The following is a 24,634-nucleotide window of genomic DNA, read 5'->3' as shown; positions in this document are numbered from 1 at the left end:
TTAATTAATTCTTTTAGAGTTATGGGAAAGTTTTAGTGTGTGTGAAATCCGTTGTTACTGATGGAGATATCTTACCAAGTGACACTGTTCGAAAAAACCAGGTTTCTTCAGATAGATAACACAGAACGATATTATACCTGCATAGAAGTTGGGTGAGGAGGGAATCTCCGTGTGAATAACTGCTATGAACGAAACACAATATGTAATTTTTGTAGGTAGTTAGAATTACAACAAATAAATGCCTAATGGAAGGATTATTGTCGTCAGGAGACCACCAGTTAATCTGAAATTTTCTCGTTTTCCTTTTAAAGTTCCAGCTCGATCGTTTCACAGCAAGTTTTCAAATACTGTATTTGCCGATTTCCACCGCCTCTGAAAATATTTATCATTAATAAGGACACATACTACATCTAACATAAAACAATAACTTTAACATAAATCAACTTTTTGATTACACCGTTATCTACTATATGAACGTAGTATGTACTTCAGAGTAACAGAAACACTAATAAGTACATTAATAAATAAATTTTACGTTACTTACTTTATTTTATAAGTAAATACTGCGGCAATAAAAGAAAACTATTTTCGGTCACATGTTTTTGCTAAGCTGTTCAACTTGACAGAAATTAGTGGGATATCCTACATTACCTTTCATTTTGAAGATCTGTGAACAACCAGGTACATCTCAAAATTCTTTGCAGTGATAAAATGTCGATCAGAAATAATATTTTTCTAGAAGGGAAACGATTCTCCACATTACAGGACGCTAATTGTATAAAGTTAGGAGAGGAAATATTCCTGGGGACATGGCCATTGGAGCAATTTCTCCTCCACCACTGAGGATGTTACAGATAGTAACAAAACTTGAACAGCCTAGATTTCTTGCCAAAGCACCGTCAAAAGTTTTCGCTACCCTCTGCCTCTAATGTCAGTCACTTGTATTTCTAATTCTCAAGAATTTTTAACATTTTCTGTTCATTAGAATGTCAACTTTAATAATTTTCCTTTTATCCACGAATTCTGAATCGCAGGCACATTGAAAACACTGTCTGTACGAAGTGATCGATTACTGAAGGCATCAGAGTCTTTGACTAGTTCGATAAAGCCATATCTGCCAGGATTTACTTTGGAGGCTACAACTGCGAGACGAAAATAGTGTTGCATGGCCACGTGGACGCTGTGGTGAGCCCCTTTGAACGAAACAATGCCGTACTTCTCTATCCTTGTACGTATTTCAGCGAGGTTTGGGAGGAGCTGTTGTGGCGGAGTGCTTGGTTCAGCCTCCACGAGTTGGCTATGGATGCCTAGGGTAGTAATTTCCATTGAAGTTTCTTTCTGATGGTCATTCTAGTGCTAAGAGTTGCAAATAGTACAGAGAGGCTGCAGCTAGTATTTTGCAGGTTATGTAAGGTATATTTGCAACATTTTTTCCGCTCTCTAAATGTGAGTTTCATTGTTCAGTGTACCATTTAGCTATCCAAGAACACTGTGCATTAACTGGTTTTCATTAATTCATCTATATAGTGCACATGTCCATTACACCTCTCGTTTACTTAAATATTTGCAGGGATATCTAGTGTATCTAGAATTTCTAACCATTCTATTCTTTTTTCATGTGGTGGCCCTGTGTAACATGTGGTTCACAATCGGACAAAAACTGTACTGCGTCCTGCATCCATGATTATGATCTGAGCCACAATAATCATACTTTTAACTAAAGCTTCTGTGGTTTATTTTCATTCCCGAACCACTGAAAAATCCTGCTTAAAGATATGAATACTTATGTGATTTGATATACATTTTGCAATCTGCACTTAATATTAAGTGCGAACCCTAGCCTGTACTCTGCCTTTAGCAGGAATATTAGTCATTACGAGAGAAATTTGCAGCCATTGTACTCTTTCCCAGAGCTGCAAGCAGCGGAAAAATTTTTACAAGCCATTTCGTACCTTACGGTCTCGAAGGTATGTTACAGTGTGGAGATTCAGATACTGTTTCCCACTCATCAGATTAAATTTGACGTAGTTGTTATACGTCTTCACATTTAAAGTTTCGTATGAAAAGTTATAAGGATACCAGAGGAAGCCAAGCATGTGCAGCGTACATGGGTTACCTGCAAGACGAACCATTTACACGTTCTTAAAGTCAGCTTATGAAGTTACTAGAAGTTATTATCACCTTGGAACCATTTCTAATACTCATTCCAGTCCCGTTTTCTCTCCATTATCCAAAATAAACATTACTTACTCTTGAATCTATTACTGAAATATGGTTAGATGGCATTAAGAATTATTTCTTGGGTCAAATCTTAATGTACTATGGGGCAAATATTCGGGGCATTTTTCTGAAGACGTATTTAAATATGCTCAGAACATTCAAGTAAGAAAGGGGTGGCTTACTATTCTAATTCCTTTAATACAGTGACAAGGTAACCAAAGTTGCCAAGAATGTAGGCTAGAGCATTTCCGGGTTTAGATTTACTAAAAGAATTTTGTGCTTCTCTTACTGAAACCGAAGATTTTTGGAAAATGTATCAATCACTGATTTCTTGGAAAAATACCAGCAGCTTCAATCCAAGTGTCTCAAACATTTAGGACAGGCTCAGGCGGCTGGGTACGATAGAAATTCTCTACACACTAGAGGGATACACGATGAGGGCTTTTGAGAAACTTTTTTGTATGAAATTATATTATTTACTTCTAGCAGGTGAAGTGGATTAAATGTAGACAAAATACGCATCTTGCAGCTTCCGTCTTCAGCATGTAAACCAGAGCTTCAAATAAATTGCAAAACGTCATCTCCAAATCCCTCAGGTCACTGCACGTTCAGACTCTCTTGTACAAAACGAGCTACTGTGCTGAATGATGAGTGTTCCAACATTGTGCAGGAAATCATTAATGGTTGAGTATTCTTCGTCGTCGAGATTGCCAATAACGATATTGCACGTTTTCTTATCGGCGGATATGCATATATGCAAATTCATTATATATCGCCGTGAACTTTTCAGTCTCCTAGTAACAAGTATGTAAATAGTTCTTCTTTAATTTCAGTTCATCAGGAACCTGTTGACACCAGTACATTTGTGAAACGCGTTATATTCAAGCACTTGTAGTCTGTGTCATGAATGTTCACAACCATTGTAGCAGAGATCATGTCATTGAAAAATTCATGTTTAGATTTTGGAGTTAACATCAGTAACATTTGCTTTTTAGAAAATTGCACTGCTTTGTTCTTTGTGTACACGTCACTCCATGTATGTTGCTGAAGTTGAGACTACATAGCGCATCTAATCTTTTCATTGCACCCTCCTTATAGAACAATCTCTTCGTCAGTAGCGAAAACGTCATCGATCGTAACGCAAGATCTTACCTTAAAACGTGATGTTGATTCAACAGGAGGCAGCAAGAACACAAACAGTCGTGAACACTTAAAAATTTCATTGACGAACGTACTTCCTAGTTCAAAATCTGAAGAAATAACTAGTGGTCGAAAAACTTTCAATTGCTAGTAATTCATTTGCCCGTTGCCAATCTCGGCAGCACAAAAATCACATTACCACACACAGTAATAAGATACCAAAATGCTGCACACAGTATCGTTATTGTCTATGCCTTGCTTCTGAGGAATGAAATTCCGAACCTCGTAAAATTAAGCAGAAATATGTCGGTCACATCCAACACAAAGAGCCACTGACCACGTTTTATCGCACCGGAATGTGATTTTTGTTGGTAACTACTTTCTTTTTCTTTCTCTACCCTCCCCCCCCCCCCCCCCCCCCCCCCGCCTCCACACCGGTCGTCGATGAGGCTTGCGTGCCTCAGCGATACAGATAGCCGTACCGCAGATACAACCACAATGGAGGGATATATGTTGAGACGCCAGACAAACATGTGGTTCCTGAAGAGGGGCAGCAGCCTTTTCAGTAGTTGCAGGGGTAACAGTCTGGATGATTGACTAATCTGGCCTTGTAACAATAACCAAGACGGCCTTGCTGTGCTGGTACTGAGAACGGCTGAGAGCAAGGGGAAACTATAGCCGTAGTTTTCCCCGAGGACATGCAGCTCTACTGTATGGTTAAATGATGATGGCTTCCTCTTGGGTAAAATATTCCGGAGGTAAAATAGTCCCCCATTCGGATCTCCAGGCGGGGACTACTCATGGGACGTCGCTATCAGGAAACAAAACTGGCCTTCTACAGATCGGAGCGTGGAAAGTCAGATCCCTTTATTGGGCAGGTGGGTTAGAAAATTTAAAAATGGAAATGGATAGGTTAAAGTTAGATATGGTGGGAAATAGTGAAGTTCGGTGGCAGGAGGAACAAGACATTTGGTCAGATGAATATAGGGTTATAAATACAAAATCAAGTAGGGGTAAAGCAGAAGTAGGTTTAATAATGAATAAAAAAAATAGGAGAGCGGGTAAGCTACTACGATCAGCAAAGTGAACGCATTATTGTACCCAAGATAGACACGAAACCCACGCATACCACAGCAGTACAAGTTTATATGCTGACTAGCTCCGCAGATGAAGAAGAGATTGAAGAAATGTATGATGAGATAAAAGAAATTATTCAGATAGTGAAGGGAGACGAAAATTTAATAGTCATGTGGGACTGGAATTCGATAGTAGGAAAAGAAAGAGAAGGAACAGTAGTAGGTGAAAATCGAATGGGGATAAGGAATGAAAGAGGAAGCCGTCTGGTAGAATTCTGCACAGAGCGTAACTTAATCATAGCTAACACATTGTTTAAGAATCATGAAAGAAGGTTGTATACATGTAAGAGGCCTGGAGACACTGGAAGGTTTCAGATATATTATATAATGGTAAGACAGAGATTTAGAAACGAGATTTTAAATTGTAAGACATTTCCAGGGGCAGATGTGGACTCTGATCACAATCTAATGGGTATGAACTGTAGATTAAAACTGAAGAAACTGCAAAAAGTTGGGAATTTAAGGAGATAGGAACTGCATAAACTGAAAGAACTAAAGGTTGTAGAGAGTTTCAGAGAGAGCATTAGTGAACGACTGACAAGAATAGTAGAAAGAAAAACAGTAGAAAAAGGATGGGTAGCTTTCAGAGATGAATTAGTGAAGGGAGCAGAGCACCAAATAGGCAAAAAGACAAGGACTAGTAGAAATCTCCAGGTAACAGAACAGATATTGAATTTAGTTGATGAAAGGAGAAAATATAAAAATGCAGTAAATGAAGGAGGTAAAAAGGAATACAAACGTCTCAAAAATGAGATCGACAGGAAGTGCAAAATGGCTAAGCGATGATGGCTAGAGGACAAATGTAAGGATGTAGAGGCATGTATCACTATGAGTAAGATAGACACATCCTACAGGAAAATTAAAGAGATCTTTGGAGAAAAGAGAACCACTTGCATGAATATTCAGAGTTCAGATGGAAAACCAGTACTAAGCAAAGAAAGGAAAGCAGGAAAGTTGAAGGGGTATATGGAGAGTCTATTCAAGGGCGATGTACTTGAGGGCAATATTATGAAAATGGAAGAGGACGTAGATGAGGATTAAATTGGAGTTATGATACTGCGTGAAGAGTTTGACAGAGCACTGAAAGACCTAAGTCGAAACAAAGCCCTGGGAGTAGACAACATTCCATTAACAGTACTGATATCCTTGGGAGAGCCACCCCTTATAAGTCTTTGATATGATGAGCAAGATGTATGAGTCAAACGAAATACCATCACTCTTCACGAATAATATAATAATTCCGATCCAAAAGAAAGCTGGTGTTGACAAGCGTGAAAATTAACGAACTAAAAGTTTAATAAGCCATTGCTGCATAATACTAACACAAATTCCTTACAGGCGAATAGGAAAACTGGTAGAAGCCGACCTTGGTAAAGATCAGTTTGGATTCCGTAGAAATGTAGGAACACGTGAGGCAATACTGACCCTACGACTTATCTTAGAAAATAGATAAAGGTTAGGAAAACCTAAGTTTCTAGCATTTGTAGACTTGCAGAAAGCTTTTGACAATGTTGACTGGAATACTCTCTTTCAAATTCTAAAGGTGGTCAGTGTAAAATACAAGGATGGAAAAGCTATTTACAATCTGTATAGGAACCACATGGCAGTTATAAGAGTCGAAAGGCATGAAAAGGAAGCAGTGGTTGGTAAGGGAGTGAGACAGGGCTGTAGCCTACCTCTGTATATTGAGCAAGCGGTGAAGGAAACAAAAGAAAAATTCGGAGTAGAAATTAAAATCCATGGCATCGTAATTCTGTCAGAGACAGCAAAGGACCTAAAGAGCAGTTGAACGGAATGGACAGTGTCTTGAAAGGGGGATATATGATGAACATCAACAAAAGCGAAACGATGATAATGGAATTGAGTCGACGTGATGCTGAGGGAATTAGACTGGCCAATCAGACACTTAAAGTAGTTGATGAGTTTTGCTATTTGGGGTGCAAAATAACTGACGATGGTCGAAGTAGAGAGGATATAACATGTAGACTGCCAATGGCTAGGAAAGCGTTAATGAAGAGGAGAAATTTATTAACATGGAGTATAGATTTAAGTGTCAGGAAGTCTTTTCTGAAAGTATTTGTATGAAGTGTAGCCCTGTATGGAAGTAAAACATAGACGATAAATACTTTAGACAAGAATTGGATAGAAGCTTTCCAAATGTGGTGCTACAGAAGAATGCTGATGATCAGATGGCTAGAACACGTAACTAATGAGGAGATACTGAATAAATAGAATTGGGAAGAAGAGGAATTTGTGACACAACTTAACTAGAAGAAGGGATCGGTTGGTAGGACATGTTCTGATGTATCAAGGAATCACGTATTTAGTGTTGGAAGGCAGTGTGGATGGTAAAAATCATATAGGGAGACCAAGTGATGAATACACTAAGCAGGTTCAGATGGATTTAGGTTGCAGCAGTTACTTGGAGATGAAGAAGCTTGCACAGCATAGAGAAGCATGGAGAGCTGCATCAAACTAGTCTCTGGACTGAAGACAATAACACAACTACTTTGTTTCTCCCTTCTGAGAGAGTGGGGAAATATGAAGAACGGTAACAAAGCAAGTATTTGTAATCTTATGTAGCATACAATTCAGATAGGTAAAAACATGCAATTAAAATGATATATGTAAAAATATAGTGATTATATGAAATATACCAACGCTCGCAATTTGATTAGTGAAGATTTACAGTTTTAACGTACTTACAAGAAAGAAAGAGAATATATGACTACAAGAAAAACAGGGTTCATGCCATGGTCGACAGAATTCTAGTTATGGACATGGATAAATATGAGAGGATATGAAACACTGTCTTAAATGAGTAACTTACAAATACACATATATTATACACACTTTCCACTCAGCGAAAGACATTGAACACTTACTTTCGGTCTCTAACCTACATAGGCGAACAGTAAAAAATAAGTGAAGGAAACATTTTATTCATTTATGGTATATTGAAAGATCTGTCATTTAGTATTTTAAAACAGTACTAATTTTTACAGTTTCTCGCGTAATAACATAAACTGTTCCATATTATAACCAAATATTGTTTTCAGTACTGAAGTACCAGTGTAAACCTAAATCAGGATGGCCGGACGCGGGATTGGGCGACGGTTCAGTCCCGCGTCCAGCCATCCTGATTTATGTTTTCCGTGATTTTCCTAAACCACTCCAGGCAAATGCCGGGATGGTTCCTCTGAAAGGGCACGGCCGACTTCCTTCCCTAATCCGATGAGACCGATGACCACGCTGTCGGGTCTCCTTCCCCAAGCAACCAACCAACCAACCAACCAACCAATGTAAAAATAATGAATTACGAGGAAAAGTAAATTAGTCAAAGCAAATGGTGGATGTTAATTAAAACACGTTAGAAGTATGGAAGAAAATACAAAAACAGTCAGTGATAGGAGGGCAAAGCTTCGTAATTGTATGGAGCATTTGTCTTGTGATTTGACACTGCGTATTTTATTTGCTGTCAACCTGTAACTTAATAATTACTTTTCTAGACTAGTTAATTAGTTATAGTTTTAAAGTGAACTTTATGCAACAAGGTAACAGCGACCTGGCACCAACTGCAGCTAGAAAATACAATGTAGTAATTAAAAACGCAAGAGAAACAATGAAGCACTTTATCTCGCCTGCAGCGAAACGTGTTAAAATAGCGGTAGTGAATTAAGAAATAGAAGACAAAGGATTCTGCAAGTAATGTACAATTCTGAGAGCTGCAGGGGCTGCGCTTAAGGAGTGTGGCGTGTAACTGACATACTAGTAAGCACTTACAGACTGCAAAAAATAATAAAAAATTATATTACATTAGGTGTTATCATTCACTGAAAAAATTACAGAGAGCAGAGTTGAAAGTAAGCATTAGAAGTATTTTCTAATATTGGTAAAATATAATTGTCTGTGTTAACATCTTCTCCATCTCCTAAGAAAGTTACATCCCATAAAATATTTTATAGTTTCGTACCCGTTTCTAACAAATATCTAGATGGTAATGCAATACGTATAAGATACAATTCATGGTAGCTCCACTAGCATATATGTGTGCCAATATACATTTCATACAAAATCAGTTGTGTTAGTTCTTGTGAGTGTGTATGTGAGTGTGTGGGTGAAACTACAAGATTTTGTTATTATGCTTCTTTGAGGTCATAGTTTGAGTGTTACTGTGATGTAGGTGACAGATTTGTGGTACCATTGTCAATTACAAAGGCTGTTTTGGGCGTGATAAGATAGAACGTTTAACTCGACGGAGTTCAAGAGCGAGGTCTCACATATAAATTGACGTCATTAGTACGCAAAGCGCTGGTTTCGTGGGGGGTAAGAATCGCCTTTTTGTATCCGTTTCTGCAAAATACTTCCAGGGTTTGAGTTTTTTAAATTTGGCATGTACCATTAAAATGGTTGGCTTCAACTTGGCATACGACACAAGTGTACACTGGGCGACAGTCGGGAGCGACGTGTAAGTCCTGGACTGATCTCCAGTCATTGCTTCGCTTTAGCTAGATGTGAAGTATCAACTGTCTACGTGTGACGTGTGGATGACTACGTTCTGCACTTGTGGAATGCCGTTTTACGTTGGTGTTACAGTGGAGGAGTATGGACTAAAAGTAAAGGAGATCTGAAATCTGTTACCAGCACATAATCTACTCCACTAGAACAACATCAAGGAAACTGCCGAGCTCTCTTACCCTCGCTCCAAGTGGTACTGCAAAAATATTTGGAAGTCAAGGCAGGACGATGGTAAGTGGTCTGCTGATCAGAATACTTAGGCCCTCAACATTCCTCTCTTTGTTGGTGTAACATACATGACTCCAATTCATTCTGTCGTTATCATCTGAAGAGCACCACCATACTATCATATGTTGGCGACATTATTTACAGAAACTGGTTCTACTGCTGAAAGCAGAATCGATATTTTCACTTACTGATGTGAAAATGAAATGTTGATCCGTTCAAATAGTTCAAATGGCTCTAAGCACTATGGAACTTAACATCTGAGGTCATCAGTCCCCTAGCCTTAGCACTGCTTAAAGCTAACTAACCTAACGACATCACACACATCCATTCCCAAGGCAACATTCGAATCTGCGACGGTAGCAGCACCGCGGTTCCGGACTAAAGCGCCTAGAACCGCTCGGCCACAGCGGACGGCTGTTGATCCGTCTGACAGATAAAGTTGATGAGGAACCCTACTTTTCCTTCCGGAGATACTTTTCCTACTGCTGAGTCCTTGATCCTTGAAGTTCACTCAAAAGTCCCTAAAGCAGTGCGCCTCTAATTCAGTCTCTTCTAAGGAAAGAATGCTGACGAAATGGACTTTTTCTCTAGCTTGTGCTACGGATTGAAAGTTTTATTGACTGACTGCAGACTTTTCTCTGTTGACCATCCATCAGTCTAAACGTAAGTATATTGCCTCGCCATTTATTACTAGTTCTCCGCTACCGTGAAAGAGCTACTAAGGGATTGGAAAATATGGGTGTAAAAGCATAGGCAAACTGATTTTACTGTGTTCTTGGTGTTTACGGGTTACTCGAAGCTATTTAACGGACTAATTACACAAATTGATTATTTTAGGAGGAGACTGCTTCGAAGTGAAGTTTCGTTTCTCTGTTTGAAATCACAGAAAATGCCGTGAAACGGTTTAAGCTAGGGTTTATTTATCGAGCCAGTACCGTAAGTGAACAATGCAATTATAGCCCTTCACGAATCGGATATGAGAGGGAGTGAAAGATACTAGCATAAAGTAACGAATTATACAAGTACGAAGGCATTATGATAGCAACACAAATTACTGGACGATACTAGCTCCTAAGGCATTTGAAATTAAGTACTCGATGATGCTGGAATTAAGTACTGGGCCATATTGATAGAAAATACAAGATTACAGTGGAATAAAGCAGACTATGATTAAGATAAATAAAGTAACGTAGAGCTGCTCAAAATAACATGTTGTATAGACCTTCGTGACGCCATGAGGTTGTGAGTCGTGGTCAGTTTTGAAGACATGAGAGACGAGAGAGTGGGTCTCTGAACTGTGATTTCTTTCACTTAATAAAGGTTCCTCTCGAGGTTTTTTTTACGTCCTGATTGTGACTTCTTAGCAGTGACAGAAACACGTTAAGGGGGAGTTTGGTAAATGTACACAGCAGATTATTGTACACATTCATTCGTCGTCGGACGAGTCTGACAGTAACGAATGACACCAACTGTTCCGGCGAGCATGTCATTCGCGTTGTCCACTGTAGGCGAAGGTGGCGTGAGGTCGGATGCGGTGCTGGGTCCGATTCAGATAACGTCAACTGTTTGGTTGCGACGGAACTGCCTGAATCGGGGTCGACTTCATGCTAAATATTCGCAAGGCGGAGGTATACTTGCAATAGATTGGCCGCACGTGAAACGGAGGCTGCAGCAAAAGGCCCGTAGCAGGAACGACCCCTGTCGCGGTTGCGCTCGCCACCTGTTCTTCGTGTCTGGTGTACGCGAAAGCCTTCTGCGGGTCGGACTGCAAATTTCTTGCCCCGCTGAACTGTGCAATCGTTGAGTCGCAGGGGCCATGTACCCTGCAGCCCGCCTGGCAATGATGTATTGCCGGATGGCAATGGCGCCTGATGACTTATGCATCACGGAAAACTGTTCCTGGGTGAACATTCCTACTATGCATCCTCTTTCAAACAATACAGACTCCCACTTACTGTGTTATTAAAGTGAATTTCAATTTATTTAAAAAATAAAAATAAAATAAAATTAATATCACACCAAAACACACACACACACACACACACACACATACACAAACGCACACGCAAATGCATACACGAACAGACCACAGATACTTCAATAGTTACACTCATAAGTTTGGCAATAACATTCGATCTTCGGCAAAAACATTTGACAGTCGGTAACAGAAACATAAACATTGCATTAAAACAAGCGTTCAGTGCATAGTGCTGTGGAATGTGGAAAAAAAACGCAAATTGGCGTTCATGAGAAGAAGAACAACAACACAAAAAATGCAACAGGAGCGTAATATGTCAGAAATTATCCACGCAACCTGTAAGTACAGTTCAAAATATTACTACTTAATAGGAAATACCAACCACCAGAACTGTTTATAACCTATAGGCACAGTGACAAAAATGTAAATTAAATAGCTAACATATGTACATATCCCAGGCCACTGATGATGCCTTGCAGAAAATAAAGGCGAAACGCGTATGGCACTAAAATTGTGTCAGACGGTCCATAAGTAAAAATTAACAATATACCGTAATATTACACGCAACTGAGGAAGACAGGACTACAAAAGTTGAAGATGTCAGTACAGCTATGTCAAGCATTCCCTGTCAACGTGTACAACAGGTTCAAGAAAATACATCTGAAACTCCATAAGACGATACAGCACATAAAATTCAACAAAACATGCAAAAAGAACGATTTAATTCCAAGTTACATTAATGTAAAGGATAAAAGCAGTTCTACAGTGGCACAAAAGTCGAAATCATTTGCAGAACGATATTGGTTACTACATGAAATTAAGATGCTCTATTCGAAAAAACAGCACCTAAACATGATGCTCTATGAGACTCATCTAGAATTGGCAAAAAACAAAGGAAACGCCGCAATTCTCATGGCACTAGTAAAAAAAACTGAACACAACACATACACGGCAATGAAACATTTACAAAACAAACATAAACAGAAGATAATGAAACTAACAGTAAAAAAGACGCAAAAATACATTTACATTTTTAATGTGAAACCACACGAACACCAACACACATTCCATCCACGCTTAGTTAAGCTAACAGAGACAGAACTACACGAAAATGAAAAATGCTCTTGGAAAAAGGTTTGAAACACTGCACCAATAGCAAAGTGAACAATCAGTACATAGAAAATCTCATAGTAGAAACTGAACACATCCTTACACGTGAAGAACAACAAAATAATTGTGAAATAAACATAGGACTGACAAGAGAACTAGTAAAAGAAGAAATAAAAGGTATAGTAAAACGAACACAGCAGACACACAATAAGAACAACCAAACAGAAGCAGCCACTATGAAAAGGTTAAAACAAAAGTTAACAAACAATAACGTATTAATAGCAAGAGCAGACAAGGGAAATGTAACAGTACTCATGGATAAAGAGCAATACATCACAAAAACCAAGGAATACATAAACACCAATGCCATACAAAAACTGAAGTCAGATCCAACTACACGATTCCAGGCAAATGTGAAACGAACACTGAAAAACATTGGACACACACTAACAGACAAACAGAAATACTACTTAACACAGAAAAACCCACGAGCACCAGCACTCCGCAGACAACCGAAAGTACATTAAGACGGAATGCCAATGAGAGCTGTTATCAACTTCAAGAAAACCCCAACATACCGCATAGCCAAACACCTCCAAAAGCTAGTTACAAAACACTATAAGTAGAAAACAACAGAACAGTGACAAACACAGGAAACCTAATAGAAAACATACAGAACATACATGTACCACACACAGCATCACTGATTTCATTCGATATAGAAAATATGTATACCTCCATCCCTATCACAGAAACAATAGAAATAATAGAACAAAATCTCTCATCCCACAGCAACCTCACCACAGACGCAATAAAAGAAATAACAGATATGTTCAGACTGACAACTGAACAAAACTACTTTCAGTTTGAGAAAGAATATTATCTACAAACTGATGGACTGCCCATGGGATCCCCAATATCAGGAACACTAGCAAACATTTTCATCAGTCACCTAGAAAATCAGATATTTGATAAGATAACCACAAATGAAAGTTTCAAAATCATATATTGGTACAGATACGTGGATGACATTATTTGTCTGGTAGATGAGCCAAGTGAAAAAATAGATGAACTCCATTCAGAAAGAAACAAAGCTCATCAGAAAATAAAATTCACACTTGAAAAAGAATAAGAAAATCAAATAAATTTTCTTGACATTACAATTAAAAAAGAAAATGGCAAACATACATTTAACATCTTTAGAAAACCAACAGCCACAGACACAATAATACATTCCACATCCAACCACCCCCACAGCCAGAAACTTGCAGCACTAAGACACATGTTACATAGATTAAACAGAATCCCACTCAGCAAGAGAAACTATGAACAAGAAATGAGTACAATCATACAAATAGCTAGGAACAACAGGTATGACACACATGTGGTACACAGGCTCAATCAAAAAATAGAAACACAAATACAAAACAAACACAACATTTCCAGAATACAAAAGAACTCACAAGCTGAAAACTTACAAACACACTCAACAAACACATACAATGACAACACCACACAGAAATGAACCAGATGGTACACCATGACCTACACACTTAAACTAACACACAGAGTTGCAATCATCCTAGAGAGACAGGGCTTCAAAATAGCATTCACACCTAAGCCAGTCAGCTACCAAGAAGGACAAATTCCAACAATCAGGAATATATAAACTTGAATGTCAAAGTTGTGATGCAGTATACATAGGCATCACATGCAGGAATTTTGAAACAAGATATAAAGAACATATTAGATGTTGGAAGTATGAAACAAACCATTCCACATTTGCAAAGCATTTAAAACACTATAACCGTCATCCTACAAACATGGAACAAGAAATGAAAATAATGAGAATAAGCAACCATGATAAACATCTTATACAAACGCAAAAAAACTTCCACATCTAAAAAGCCATAGCAGAAAACAAACATGTGATAAATGAACAAACACACATCAGCACAGGCTCCCTACTACACTTAATAAAAGAAATGATAACATAAAACAATAAAAACTCTTCCCCACACCATCTGGACACACACACAAACACACACACACACACACACACACACACACACACACACACACACACGCAACAAAAAAAATATTTATACCACACCAAAATACAGACACACATACACACACACACACACACACACACACACACATACAGCACAACAACAACAACAACAAAAATAAAATAAAATAAAATAAAATAATAAATATAATATCACACCAAAACACACACACACACACACACAAACACACACAAAAAAGCATACACGAACAGACCACAGATACTTCAATAGTTACACTCATAAGTTTGGCAATATCATTCGATCTTCGGCAAAAACATTTGACAGTCGGTAACAGAAACATAAACATTGCATTAAAACAAGCGTTCAGTGCATAGTGCTGTGGAATGTGGAAAAAAAACGCAAATTGGCGTGAGAAGAAGAACAACAACACAAAAAATGCAACAGGAGCGTAATATGTCAGAAATTATCCACGCAACCTGTAAGTACAGTTCAAAATATTACTACTTAATAGGAAATACCAACCACCAGAACTGTTTATAACCTATAGGCACAGTGACAAAAATGTAAATTAAATAGCTACCGGTAACATATGTACATATCCCAGGCCACTGATGATGCCTTGCAGAAAATAAAGGCGAAACGCGTATGGCACTAAAATTGTGTTTTATTCAGTTGCTGTCAGACGTTCCATAAGTAAAAATTATCAATATACCGTAATATTTAAAGAGTAATTGCGCGTATTTGGTTCTATGATTCTCCAATCCCTAAAGTTTTTGCATAAGGAATATAGAGGCAAAATCATTTCATTCACCTGTATTTATACTGAAGTGCGAAAGAGACTAGTGTAGGCATGCGTATTCACTACAGGGATATGTAAACAGGCAGAATATGGCGCTGCGGTCGGCAACGCCTATATAAGACAACAATTGTCTGGCACTGTTGTTAGATCGGTTACTGCTACTACGATAGCGGGTTATCAATATTTAAGCGAGCATTAACGTGGTGTTATAGCTGGCGCGCGAGCGATGGGACGCAGCATCTCCTATGCAACGATGAAGTGGAGATTTTCCCGTACTATCATTTCACGTGTACTGTGAATACCAAGAATCCGATAAAACATCAAATCTCCGACAACCCTGCGGCCGGAAAAAGATCGTACAAGAGCGAGACCAACGACGACTGAAGAGAATCGTTCAACGTGACAGAAGTGCAACCCTTCCTCAAATGGCTGCACATTGCAATGTTTGGGCCATCAACAAGTGTCAGCGTGCGAACCATTGAATGAAACATCATCGATATGGACTTTTTGAGCCGAAGGCCCATTTGTGTACCCTTCATGGATGCACGACACAAAGCTTTACGCCTTGCCTGGGCCCGTCAACACCGACATTGGATAGTTGATGACCGGAAACAGGTTGCCTGGTCAGACGAGTCTCGCTTCAAATTGTATCGAGCGGGTGGATGAGTACGGGTATGGAGACAACCTCATGAATCCATGGATCCTGCATGTCAGCAGGAGACTGTTCAAGCTGGTGAAAGCTCTGTAATAGTGTGTGGGACCCATGATACGTCCAGATACCTCTGCGACAGGTGACACGAACGTAAGCATCCTGTCTGATCATCTGCATCCATTCATGTCCATTGTGCATTCCAATGGATTTGGGCAATTCCAGCTGGACAGTGAGACACTCCACATGTCCAGAATTGCTACAGAGTGGCTCCAGGAACACTCTTCTGAGATAAAACACTTCCGCTTGCAACCAAACTCCCTAGATATGAACATTATTGAGCATATCTGGGATGCCTTGCAACGTGCTGTTGAGATCTCCGTCGCCTCGTACTCCTACGGATTTATGGACAGCCCTGCAGGATTCATTGTGTCAGTTCCCTCCATCATTACTTAGACATTAGTCGAATCCATGTGACGCCGTGTTGTGGCACTTCTGCGTTCTCGCCGGGGGCCCTACACGATGTTTGGCAGGTGTACCAGTTCAAATGTTCAAATATGTGTGAAGTATTATGGGACTTAACTCCTAAGGTCATCAGACCCTAAGATTACACACTACTTAACCTAAATTATCCTAAGGACAAGCACACACACCCATGCCCGAGGGAGGACTCGAACCTCCACCGGGACCAGCCGCACAGTCCGTGACTGTAGCGCCTAGACCGCTCGGCTAATCCCGCGCGGCTGTACCAGTTTCTTTGTCTCATCAGTGTATATCCTTTTCAGTTCTTATGTGAATTAGTCACCATTTTCCTCGTAATTTGAAGCAACACTGCTCTCATAAGTCGTGCGTACGATGAGTAATCATCAAGTATTAATTATCACTTCAAAACAATAAAGTTGCGTAATTTTTTTATTTGCAAGTACTTGTCTAGAGCCCAATTTCTCAACGAAAATGCCGAGCAACAGTTCCATAGCACTCGGCAAGAGGAGCCAAAACAAAGTGACTCAGCCCATTAGACTATCAGGAGGTAATTTTGCACTTTTTTCGGAACAATGTCGAGTTGTGGTCTAGGATTAGCATCTTTAATTCGTAATCAAAATGACCTGGGTCCTCGGATGGATTCCAGACACTGCCTAGACAGCGAATAAAAATCCTCAGCGCATGCAACAGACGACTTTCTGTATATGGATTTACTCTGTTTCTGCCAACGGACTTGTCGAAGAGGGTCGTGGAGTGAGCAGAGTGTCAAAGTAGCCTTTCGCCTTAGACGTGCGATAATGTCCCTAAAAGGCGGAAGAATCATCAATGGTCAACGGCATGAGGATGCTGAAGGCCATGGAAGCACTGCATTAAAGACACAAAATGTGCATCCACAGTACATATGGCCTGTAATTAGAAAAGTGTGATGGTATCACTATGGGATGTCCGGATCATTAATGTCGTAGGGGAGCTAGAAAATCTGAAAAGAGTTATATAAGGGCTCAGTCAAGACATAGTGGGCTCCGTGGAGCGAAATGAAAAGAAGATAAAATTTCTGGTCAGACGAATATAGGGTCACATCAGCAGCAACGGAATATGATACACGAGAATAGGTTTATTTATGAATAGGAAAATAGGGCAGGCAATGAGTTACTGCAGCTCTACGACACCACTGTTCTCATCAGAGTCGACAGCAAACCAAGGCCTACAGCATTAGTTCATATCCACATGAAGAGCCACAAGCAAAAGATTAAAAGTAGAAAAATATATGAGGATACAGATTGCGTAATTCAGTACGTAAAGAGAGGTGAAAATGTAATAATGGTGGGGGATTGGAAAGCTCAAGTAGAGGAGAGAATAGGTGACAACGTTACGGGAGGATATGGTTGTATAAATGTGAGACGAGGAAGACTGAGTTTTGCATTAAACTTCAGCTGGTAACAGCGAATACTCTGTTCATGAATCACAAAGGGGGGATACGCGTATAGAATGTCCGCAAACACGGGAAAATACCAGCTAGATTACTTCATGATCCGACAAAAATTTCGAAATCCGGTACTATGTACGTCAAATGATTCTTAAAGTTGTATATATTTTGTGTTATAAATTAGATTTAATACCTGTAATTGAATAACCTTTTATGCACATGGCAAGAGAAGGCAAACAATGTATATTTCAGTAACTGCGATAAAAACTTTACCTCTGAATTTTTGTAAGTTGTTCATCACTTGTTTTTAATAAACTCTCACTCTTATATTCTTCTATTGCTAGCCCACTCTCTCCTGCCTTGGCCACTGCTTGTGTAAGCATTTGTGATTATTAGATAATATTAATTCCATTAACCGGGAACGGAGTGCGTGTATTTATTGTAAGACTAATTACCACCATTTTTACAGCTGACTGTCCAGATGTTCTGGTTCCTGTAAGTATTCCTAACGCTTTCTAGAATGACGCGTTGCCGGCGAACAATTAGGAGCCATTTTCTACATTTCACGCAGATCGCTGCTAACGCTAGCAAACTTTTTCAGAGCCTGCAGTTTTATTTCATTGCGAAGTCCGATGTCCAAGCGCGAATAAAGATACATGCCAGTGATAATACTCAGGCGATAGCACATTAGAAATTGCGAGCCTGCTATTCCCGGCAATGGAGTACTCTCTACATACTCTCATTCCCAACAACACAAATAATTTTCTTTGCTACTGTAATTCTTCTTCTGTCGGAGATGGAGAGTAACAGTACTCAGGAGTAAATACAGAGTCAGATCACAATTTAGTAATGATGAAGCGTATAGGAAGTTTAAGAAAATTGTCCGGAAGAATCAGTGTGGAAGGAAGTGAGATACTGAAATTTTGAAGAATGATGAGGCGCGTTTAAACTTCGCTAAGGATGTGGGTATCACGATAAGGCATATCACAGTTCGCAGACCAGTGGAGTGGATATCTCTTAAAAGGGCAATTACAGAAACTAGACGGACAACAATAGCTGCAAGGAAAGTGACTGCAAGGAATGACATGAATACAGCAATATAAGTCTCTCAGGAATAAAATACGTGGAAATCGTAGGGAAAGAAGGCGAGATAGTGCAGAAAACTGTGAAGAAATCGAGAAAGTAATAGTTGTCGGTAGGACACGTCCATCATCTAGAAATGTTCAAACTACCCTCGATGAAATTAAAAGAAATAGTGTCAACAATAAGAATGCAATCGAAATTTCACTGTTAAACGCAGAATAAAGAGCGTTTAGGTGAAGAGAATACACTAGATGTCTCTGCGCGAGTGAAGAGGGGAGGAGGGAGGGGGGGGGGGAGAGGACTTGTCAAGTGACGTGATAGAGGAAAAAAATGTGTCCGTGTGGAAGACACAGAGTATCAAGTACTATAGTAATAGTTTAACAGAGCTTTTGAACACTTGCGTTAAGTAAGGTAGAATAACATTCCTTACGACTTTCTGAAATCACTGGGTGAAGTGGCAACCAAACGACTGTTCAGCTTGGTCCGTAGAATTTATGAGACTGGCTGCACACCATCAGACTTACGGGAAAAACGCACCCAAGGAGTTCCAAGGACAACAAGAAAAGACATATGCGTGGACTACTACACCATCACCTTAACGGCTGAATCCAAATTGTCAGAAAGAAAAACACACACAAGAGTAACAAAGAAAATTGACAGCCTGTTAGAAGACGACCACTTTGGTTTTCTAGAAGGTAAGGGCACCGCAGTGTCAGTTCTGGTGCTGCGCTTGATAATTGAAATAATACTTAAGAAAAATAAAGACATGTTCATAATATTTGTTGAACTAATAAATGATTTCGTCAATGCATAACAGTGCAAGTTATTCGAAATTCTGAGAAAAAGAGGAGTAAGCTGTAGGGAAATATGGGTAATAAACAATACGTGCAAGAACTAAGGAGGAGAAATAAGAATTGATGACGTGCTTCCCTGCTACTGTATAATTTTTACGTAGAAGAGGCAGTTACGGAATTAAATGAATGGGTATAGCGTGGGATTAAAATTCAGGGTGAAAGGATATCAATGACAAGATTCGATGATGACAGTGAAATTGAAGAAGAATTACAAGAGTTGTTGAACGGAATAAACAATCTGATTAGTATAGAATATGGATTGAGAGAATGCAAAAGAAAGACAACAACAATCAGGAGGAGCGTAAATGAGATTAACAATAAACTTATTATCTAAATTGGGAACCAAGAAGTAGACGAAGTTAAGGAATTCAGATACCTTGGAGGAAAATTAACAAATAATGGATGAAGCAAGACGAACATAAAAAGCAGACCAACACAGGCAAAGAAAGCATTCCTGCCCAAAAGATTTCTCCTAGTAACAAAATGAAGACAAAACTCTGAGAATGTCCTTTTGGAGCACAGCATTGAGTGGTAGTGAATGATGGACTGTAGGAACATGAGAATATAAACGTTTGAAATGTGGTGCAATAGGAGGATGTGAAAATTGTGTGGGCTGATAAGAAAGGGAATGAATAGGTGAAGAAAGGAACATATGGGAAACACAGACTAGAAGAGGGGACTGGATGATAAGACATGTTTTAAGCCATCAAGGTGCTGTGGAGGGTAAAAACTGTTGGGTAAGACAGAAATCGAAATATATCCAACAAATAACTAAGTATCTAGGGTGCAAGTGCTACTCTGAGATGAGGGGGTTGTCACAAAGAAATTCCGCGACAATTTCTACACGATATTTCAACACCGTGACTCATTACCTTCATCAAAGATGCTACCGAGACTGCTTGTCGAACGGACGGCGTCCAGTATTTATACATACGCTCTTCTCCCTCCATCGTCGGTTTCGAGTTTCCGTCTTAGGTATTGAGCGCCTGACTGTGGGCTAACGTGCCGTTTTCGGTTCCCTGCGGTTCCAACTGTTCTCTCTCGCTAGAAACTATCTTAGGTGTTCCCCACTGCTGTCCGGTGCGCCAGGCCAAGCACTGGTGTTCCGTCTTCGCTCCCACGCACCCGTCTGCGCGTCGGTGTTCCGTTTTCGGTCCACTGCGGTCCCATATGTTCACTTTGCGGTCCTCTCCCGCTAGAAGCATCCTCCATCTGGTGCTATGTCTGCGGGTTTGTTTCCTATGTTCTCACCCTCAGTTCTTCTTTTTGTGGAGTTCTTCCGGTGCTGCTGTTGCGTTTTTAGCATCTCCAGTGCAGGATCCCAGGCTATGGTGAGTTGGTTCCCTATCTTACGATTCATAGGATTATTCGTCATCATTGTCTCTGCAGACTCCCTCTCAAAACTGTCACAGTATTTGGGAGTCTGTGCCAGAAACATCGTTTCGTCATAGTTCTTGAATGACTGAGTACCACACAGTGGTCAGTAATGGCCAATTTAGTTGCCTGTCTTAGTCGCGTGTACCTCTGATGTACTTTGCATCTATTGTCCATTGTTCTTATTATCCACGTCTCAAATGATTGTCTGGTTGAAGGCATATGCGACACTCATCGATGAAGAGAACGTGATGCCAATCCTGCCAACATTCGGCATGTTGTTGGGCCCATCTGTACCGCCCCTCATGGTGTCGTGATTGCAAAGACGGACCTCGCCATGGGCGTCGGGAGTGAAGTTGCGCATCATGCAGCCTATTGCGCACAGTTTGATTCGTAGCACGACATCCTGAGGCTGCACGAAAAGCATTATTCAACATGGTGGCGTTGCTGTCAGGGTTCATCCGAGCCATAATCCATAGGCTGCGGTCATCCACTGCAGTAGTAGGCCTTGGGCGGCCTGAGCGAGGCATGTCACCGACAGTTCCTGTCTCTCTGTATCTCCTCCACATCCGAACAACACCGCTCTGGTTCACTCCGAGACGCCTGGACACTTCCCTCTTTGAGAGCCCTTCCTGGCACGAAGTAACAATTCGGACGTGATCGAATCGTGGTATTGACCGTCTAGGCATGGTTGAACTACAGACAACACGAGCCGTCCACCTTCGTCTTGGTGGAATAACAGTGACTGATCGGCTGTCAGATCCCTCCATCTAATAGGCGCTGCTCATGCTTGGTTGTTTACATCTTTGAGCAGGTTTAGTGACATCTCTGAACAGTGAAAGGGACTGTGTCTGTGATACAATATCCACAGTCAACCTTTATCTTCAGGAGTTTTTGGAACCGGAGTGATGCAAAATTTTTTTGATGTGTGCATTTTCGTAGTCGTAAGTTCTCTTTCACATTTCCCAGAAGTCGTCTAATTTTTGTAGATGGACGGAACACACATTTAATGTTATGCTTCCTGAGAATCCTGCTGATTTTGTCAAAAATAGATCCCGCATCGGCCAGGTACGCCACAGTCCTTGCCTCGTCTTGCACATTTTCAAGATCGTGAGGCGAAGTGGCTGGCTGAAGGATCTTCTGAATTTGTTTGGCCACCTGTCCTTACTTGCAGAACATTGATCGTAGATACTCTATTTCTGTTGCCAGACTGACTGGTTCTGAGAAGGTGTGTTCTCTGTGGGCCAATGTCTTCAGAACGTCGTACTTCTACTCTTTATGGTAACAGCTGGTGGTTTGCAGGTATAAATTAGTGTGTGTAAGTTCGCGGTACATAGTGTGGCTACACGAGACATCTGCTCTCCTATCGACAAGTACATCCAGAAACTGCAACTGGCCATCCGCTTCCAGTTCCGTGGTGAACTTCATGTTTGGATAGCGTGAGTTCATGTGTTCCAGCAACTCACCGAGTCTATCCCTACTATGAGGCCAGATCACAAAGGTATCATCCCACATACCTGAAGAAGCATGTAGGTTTGTATCTAGCGGTCTCTAATGCCTCTTCTTCAAATCTCTCATCAACATATTGGCAGCTGCTGGAGACAGAGGGCTGCCCGTGTCTACACATTCTGTCTGCTTGTAATTTTTGTCCCCATACAGAAAACAAGTTGAGGTCAGTTCATGCCTGAACAAGCTAAGCACAGCGTCGCTAAATTAGTTCCATCGATCCTTTCAGTGGCACCGTAGTGAACACGGATACCACATCAAAATCGGTTGCTTGAGATGTTGCAAGATATCCCTTGACTTGCGGTTGCGGTGAATACACTTCCCCACGCATGGAAACAGCAGTTTCTTCAAGTGTTTGGCTGTTGAGTACGTTGATGTGCCTATGTTTGTGACAACTGCGCTCAGTGGTACGCCCTGTTTGTGTACTTTTGGCACCCAATGTAGCCTTGGATCCAGATTTCAGGAGGCTAATTCCTCGACAACTGTCACATTTTCTCCGATTCCCTTTTTTAAACAATGAGATTACAACTGTTGTTTGCCAATCCTCTGATCTGTTGCTGTATTTCCAACAAGCATTGTAAACAGTTGTTGGAAATACAGCAACATACCAGAGGATTGGCAAACAGCTGTTGTTACGTCGTTGTTTGAAAAAAGTGAGCACAGAAAATGTGACAGTTATCGACGTATCAGTCTTCTGATCTCTGCATACAGGAAACATGCAAAACCAATAAGAAATAGACTAAAGGGACTTTCGGAAACGTTTCTTACTGAGGAACGGAATAGGTTTCGGATGGAAAGATCTTCTTTAGTCACTGTTTCTCCAGTCTGCCAAATTATTGGAAAACGTAGAGAATACAATCATCCCACATTATTGACTATGGGAAAGCTTTTGATAAACTTAACAAAGCTAGATCATGAGAAATTTTTAGAAGACAATAGTATACTCCTGCACCTAATAAGTGCAATTAAAAATAGGAAAATACATAATAAAATCAAAGTACAAAAAAGAAGTTCGTTTGTGAGACTCATCTGTCAATGAGTGAGACAAGGGTATCCCTTATCACACCTTATATTTAATATGTACAAGGATGACGTCTTAAAGATATGCCAGAATGAAGTAGTGCACCGTTATAAGCTTAATAATAAAGCTGTAAATACACTCCTGTTTGCAGATGACCAAGTAACCTTAGCTAACTCAAAAGATAAATCAAAGAGAGCAGTATCGTACTTGCAAAGGTGGCAAATACTTACCGTATGACTATATCTAAAAGTAAAACTAAGACAATGACATTCCAAGGTAAGCAATATTAATAAGTAATGATAAGCCGGTATAAAAAATAAATACTTTTACATACCTGGGATGTGAGGTCTCACTTATCACACACAATGATCAAGAATACAAACAGCAAAAATTCCAGCGTTTGGCAGGTACTGTAAATAGCACTCTACTCAGAAGAGCTAGGAAAGACACAGTGCTAATTTTATAGTGTGATGGCGGTGCCAGTTCTAATGTATGGGTCAGAGACTAGTCAGAGGAGGAGGATTGAGGCATCATACATGAGACTCCTAAGACCTCTCGCTGATTACAGACTCATAAATAGGATAAAAATAGTAAAATAAGGAATGAACTGACTGTAAAAGGATACTTCAGAAAATACTTCGTAAAACAGGGAAATCAGAAAGAAGGAGCTGAAAACATTCGAAGAATGCCAGAAGAACGAGTATCTAAAATAATGTACACCTCAAGGGAAGAGGAATGTAGGCCGTATTAGAAAGAGATGAAAAGATCAGTTGCAATGTACTTGAAATTGGAGCAGGCAAGGATACCTAAACCAAAACTGGAGGTGATGACAATATAGCCTTGGTGGAACTAGCGCTCTCATTCGTAGTTCCTTAATCACCTTCCTTCAGAGGTGCCCTGGTCTTCTTGTCTACTCTGTCCCCAGTGTGCCATTCCAAAAGTCTGCATGCAAGGTCCTTCAAATGTTGACCCACGTTCTCATCACAGTCAGCCTCCTGCAAAACGACTTTCGATTTTTGAGGCTTTGTCCTGGTGAGCGCCCTGTAGTTCTCACAGCGAATTTCATCTGAAACAAA

This window comes from Schistocerca americana, chromosome 5 (assembly GCF_021461395.2).
Source record: "Schistocerca americana isolate TAMUIC-IGC-003095 chromosome 5, iqSchAmer2.1, whole genome shotgun sequence".
In the NCBI taxonomy this organism is placed as follows: domain Eukaryota; kingdom Metazoa; phylum Arthropoda; class Insecta; order Orthoptera; family Acrididae; genus Schistocerca; species Schistocerca americana.
Note: the sequence above shows the minus strand (reverse complement) of the source record.